The 5,700-nt window shown below is 41.6% G+C and overlaps 1 pseudogene; it reads left to right on the forward strand.

Annotated features, from left to right (window-relative positions):
- The first annotated feature begins 1,920 nt into the window (after positions 1-1,920).
- Positions 1,921-2,682, forward strand: LOC102417680 (annotated as a pseudogene).
- The last annotated feature ends 3,018 nt before the right edge of the window (positions 2,683-5,700 follow it).

Consider the following 5,700-nt stretch of genomic DNA (forward strand, 5'->3'; position numbering starts at 1 on the left):
GTTCCATGCCATGATTGGGCCCTCCAATTCAACTTTTCCTCAAAACCTGTTAGACTGAAAATATATGCACATGTCACAGAAACAAACATTCCTGAGAGATGGTACCACCTAAACCCGTGGTCGGCAAACCGCGGCTCACGAGCCACATGCAGCTTTTTGGCCCCTGGAGTGTGGCTCTTCCACAAAATACCACGTGCGGGCCTGCACGTACAGTGCGATTGAAACTTCGTGTCCCATGTGCAGAAGTCGGTATTTTGTGGAAGAGCCACACTCAAGGGGCCAAAGAGCCGCATGTGGCTTGCGAGCTGCTGTTTGCCAACCACTGACCTAAACCCATGAGAAAGAAAATATTGTTGTAGTCATTCATAATTTTTAATAAATATATGTATTGACATCTAACGTGTTCAGGAAATAGAATAAAAATGCTTTTATAACATAGGAACGGATTTTTGTAAATCATCATGCAAGGTCACACTTTCATTGATTTTAGAGAGGGGGGAAGGGAAAGGGAGGGAGGGAGAGAGAGAGAGAGAAACATTGATGTGAGAACAAAAACATCCATCGGTTGCCTCCCACACAGCACGCTAGTAAGGGAGAAGTTGCAATTCTGCCTTTCTGTGGAAATTTGAAAAGAGCACCCTAATAATGAATTCTGCCAGTCTGAAAAGAAAGCCCTATTGAGAGACCTAGAGGGCAATTCAATGGTTTTTAGTATCTTCCCTATATTGTTCAACCATCACCACTATGTTCTGATCATTCCAGAACATTTCCATCACAAGAAAAACAAACCCCATACCTATCAGCAATCAGTCCCAAGTCCTCCTCCCCCATCCCTCAGCTACTACTAATCTGCTTTCTCTCTTGATAGATTTGCCTATTCTGGATATTTCATATGAATGGAATCATGCTGTATGTGACCTTTTGTGTCTGGCTTCTTTTACTTAGTCTAATGTAAGGCTAAGTAAAAGAAGCTTCATCCAGGTTGTAGCATGTGACTTCATTCATTTTTATGGCATTACCTCAGTTTTTATCTAGGAAAGGAGTGAGAATTGGTTCATTGGAAACCTGGAAAATAAAAAAAGTAGAAAAAAGTTTTTAAAAATCACTTATATTCTGCCTTGGAAAAATAACAACTGTTACTGTTTCATTGTATTTTTCCAGTATTTTTTCTATAGACATATTAAATGTAGTTGATGTTATACTGTGTACAAAATATATATAATTTGTGTCCTATTTTCCATACTTTCTCATTTTATTAGACAATTTCATATAGTTAATTCCCAATGGTTGTTTAATTTCATTATGTGAATGTAAACTAGTTTTTTTAACCATCTCCCTATTACCGAACATAACACTATAACACTCACCTGAAGATCTTTGTGCATAAAACACTGTCCATATTTAGATTTATTTCCTTAACATATTTCCTTAGGATATATTTTGGAAAATGGGGTCAAAAGCTGTGAGCATTCTTAATGTTCATTATCCATATGACAAATATCACTCCCCTAATAACAGATTAGAAAAGCTATTTTACCCAACCTTCACCAATATTGAGTATTATACACTTTTTTATTATCTTCAGAGAGGAAAGGAGAGGAAGAGAGATATAGAGACATCAATGATGATAGAGGATCATTGATTGGCTGTCTCCTGCATGCCACCCACTGGGGATCAAACAACCTGAGCATGTGCCCCAACCTGGACTGGAACCACTAAGCCATGCCGGGCTGGAATATACACTTTTTATATATGTTAATTTGATAGATTAAAATGGCAATTGCTGCATTTATGCAGCTACAAAGTAGTGCAATTTGCATTTCTTTGATTTCTAGCAAGAATGAATATTTTTTCATATGTGTCAATCAACTATTTTATTTTACATGTGAACTGTCCATTTATATCCTTTGCCTGTCTCTTTTCTGGCTGGAACCATGGAGGGTGCAGAAGAGAAGAAGAAGAAAAAAGTTCCTGCTGTGCCAGAAACCCTCAAGAAAAAGCAAGGAATTTCGCAGAGCTAAAGATCAAGCGCCTGAGAAAGAAGTTTGCCCAAAAGGTGCTTCGAAAGGCAAGAAGGAAGCTCATCTATGAAAAAGCCAAGCACTATTACAAGGAGTACAGGCAGATGTACAGAACGGAGGTTCGAATGGCCAGGATGGCAAGAAAAGCGGGCAACTTCTAAGTACCTGCTGAACCCAAGTTGGCATTTGTCATCAGGATCAGAGGTATCAATGGTGTGAGCCCAAAGGTCTGAAAGGTGCTGCAGCTTCTTCGCCTTCTCCAGATCTTCAACGGCACCTTTGTTAAGCTCAACAAGGCTTCCATTAACATGCTGAGGATTGTGGAGCCTACATTGCTTGGGGGTACCCAAACCTGAAGTCAGTAAATGAATTGATCTACAAGCGCAGTTATGGCAAAATCAACAAAAAACTAATTGCCCTGACAGATAACTCTCTTGGTAAATATGGCATCATCTGCATGGAAGATCTGATTCATGAGATCTACACTGTGGGAAAGCGCTTCAAAGAAGTGAACAACTTCCTGTGCCCCTTCAAGTTATCTTCCCCATGAAGTGGGATGAAGAAGACCACCACACATTTTGTAGAAGCTGGAGATGCTGGGAACAGGGAAGACCAGATCAATAGGCTTATTAAAAGGATGAACTAAGGCAGCAGTTCTCAACCTGTGGGTCGCGACCCCTTTGGGGTTCAAACGACCCTTTCACAGGGGTTGCCTAAGACCATCGGAAAACACATATATAATTACATATTGTTTTTGTGATTAATCACTATGCTTTAATTATGTTCAATTTGTAACAAGAAATTGGGGGTCACCACAACATGAGGAACTGTATTAAAGGGTCGTGGCATTAGGAAGGTTGAGAACCACTAAACTAAGGTATATACCGTACTTATTTTGGTAAATCTGGTCAGTTAATAAACTGAGTCTTCAAAATTGAAAAAAAAAAATATATATATATATATACATACACACACACACACACACACACATATACATATACATATCTCCTTTGCCTAACTTTTCTGTCGGGGTCTTAGTGCTTGTTTACTAATTTATAAATATGTACTGTTATGTAGATATTGACCCTTTGTATAGTTTCTGATACTGTAGTCTATTTTTCCCCTCCATATTTGTCATTTATCTTTTTAAAAATAAATTTATTGATTGACTTTTAGAGAGAGAGAAAGGGGGAGGGAGAGAGGGAGAGGGAGAAACATCGATTTTTTGTTCTACTTATTTATGCATTCATTGGTTGCTTCTTGTATGTGCCCTGATCAAGGATCAAACCCTCAACCTTGGGGTATCAGCAGCATACTCTGACCAACTTAGCTCCCTGGCCAGGACCTCGTTTCATTTTAACAAGCTCCATAGGTAATTCTGTTTCTCATTTAGATGGAACAGCTAATGCAGACTCTTGGGGCTAATGGAGGACAGTGTGGCTGGAGTGGAGTGGCTGAGGGGCAGGCTAGTAGAAGTGAAGGTCTGTCATTTACCTTTTAATTTGGTCATTCATGTTTTATTTTTGTACAGACAGAAAGATTCTTTTTTTTTTCCAAAAAGATTCTTTATGGGGGAAGAGGGTAATGTTTTCCATTGCTCTTAAGCTTAGAACAGTGGTTCTCAACCTTCCTAATGCCACGACCCTTTAATATAGTTCCTCATGTTGTTGTGACCCCCAATTTCATTGTTACAAATTGAACATAATTAAAGCATAGTGATTAATCACAAAAACAATATGTAGTTATATATGTGTTTTCTGATGGTTAGGCGACCCCTGTGAAAGGGTCGTTCGACCCCCAAAGGGGTCGCGACCCACAGGTTGAGAACCACTGGCTTAGAAGGTAAATATTCACTTATATTTTTCACATAGCCTTTTTGGCTGGAATTTTTACTATTTTATGTGTTAATCTCTCTGGAATTGATATTGGTATATGATGTGGTATAAAGATAAATTTTACTTTTTTCCACAAAGTCCTAATTAAGTATTAAGACATAACTTATTGAATAATCCCACCCTTCCCTTATTGGATTTATGATCCTTCTTTATTGTACAATAAATTCTATGGTACAGGGTCTGTTTGAAACATCTAGAGTACCTATCTGAGTGATTTTAACTATCTGATTATGTTGGATGGTTGGGACAACTTACACACTTCTGTGCCTTATAAGATGTCCACCCTATATAATAAAAGCCTAATATGCTAAGTGTCCATCAGTAATGATATGCTAAGGTCGCTCAACTGCTCACTATGACATACACTGACCACCAGGGGACAGGCACTCTGACCGGTAGGTTAGCTTGCTGCTGAGATCTGCAGATTGGGACTGAGCAAGACAGGCCGAACATGCCCTGGAGCCCTCCCGCGGTCCCTCCCCAGTTGGCCAACCTCCCGCATCCCTCCCCGGCCCTGATCGTGCACTGATGGGATCCCTCAGCCTGGCCTACACCCTTTTGCAATCCGGGACCCTTCGGGGATGTCATAGAGCCGGGTTTGGGCCGATCTCCGCAGACCAGGTCAATGGACCCCACTGGTGCACGAATTCGTGCACCGGGCCTCTAATATATATAACCTGGGAAGGCTCCTCTTTGCTCCATTTTACTGGATCCTGATATCGCAGGGTAAGAAAAGATTTCAAAATGTCAGTGGATAAGGGCACTCCCTATTTCTGTCCAGGCCTTGCTCTCTTACCTCTAGACTTGGAAGAGGTGTATGAGTGTAACCTAAGACGGCAGCACTATCGAGGCAAGCTAGAGATTAGGGAAGGCCGGGGGGGGGGGCGCGGGGTGGGGGGACTCCTCTGATGGAAAATAATATTAAAAATCCCATGCTATCACTTGAATGGCCTAGTTTCATGTTTTCTGCGTACATTCTTCTTATCTCATAGTCTTTTTAGAAGTCATTTCAAATGTTCCAGCTTTATGAGTTTAAAGCTGTAGAAGCTCTCCAGGAACTATGAAGGGAAAGGTCATGAGTCCACAATAGCAAATGGTTAAAGAGACACAGCCTCCCAGCCCCGCCCCATCCTAAAGCTTGGAGGTAACAGCAGATGCCCAGGGGAGACATCAGGAATGCCAGGGGTCAAAAGTGAAAGCTATGTGGTCCTGTCCCTTTTCCCCGCAGGAGAGCTTCTTTCTACCACCAGTCTCGGGAGATGTTATAGTCACTAAGGGATGTGGTCATTTCCTCACACTGACGCAAGGCTCAGCCACTATCACAATATCTAACCTTTTAGAGCCGTGTTTTTCTTTGTTTACTTGTCTCCAGCCCTGTTTCAAAAAGAATGCAATGCTGTTTACAGAGCCACATAAATGAAGTTAGATGGCATCAATTCCTGGTAGAAAACCCCACGAGAACGGGGAGGCAGAAGTGACACAGGGCAGGGACAGGGAAGCGTGCTGAGGGGACCGCGTGCTGTAAAGTTCCAAAGGCGCACTGGGCTTGGCCTGCTGGGCTTTCCAAAACTTGCTGAAGCTGTCAAGCCAGTGTTGTGTTTTCATTCCCCAGAATCCAATCATTGTTGGGGACAAAGCCCAGTGGAACAATCAAATCCAGATTCACAGGCTAGAAGGAGACCTCTAACCTAATTCAATGCCCTAACCCACGTGGCAAGCACCACAGCTCACCAACTGGTCTTCATGTATGCTTTTCCAGAACCTGAGCTCACAGGATAAAAGCC

The sequence above is a fragment of the Myotis lucifugus genome, unplaced genomic scaffold (assembly GCF_000147115.1).
Source record: "Myotis lucifugus unplaced genomic scaffold, Myoluc2.0 scaffold_26, whole genome shotgun sequence".
NCBI lineage: Eukaryota > Metazoa > Chordata > Mammalia > Chiroptera > Vespertilionidae > Myotis > Myotis lucifugus.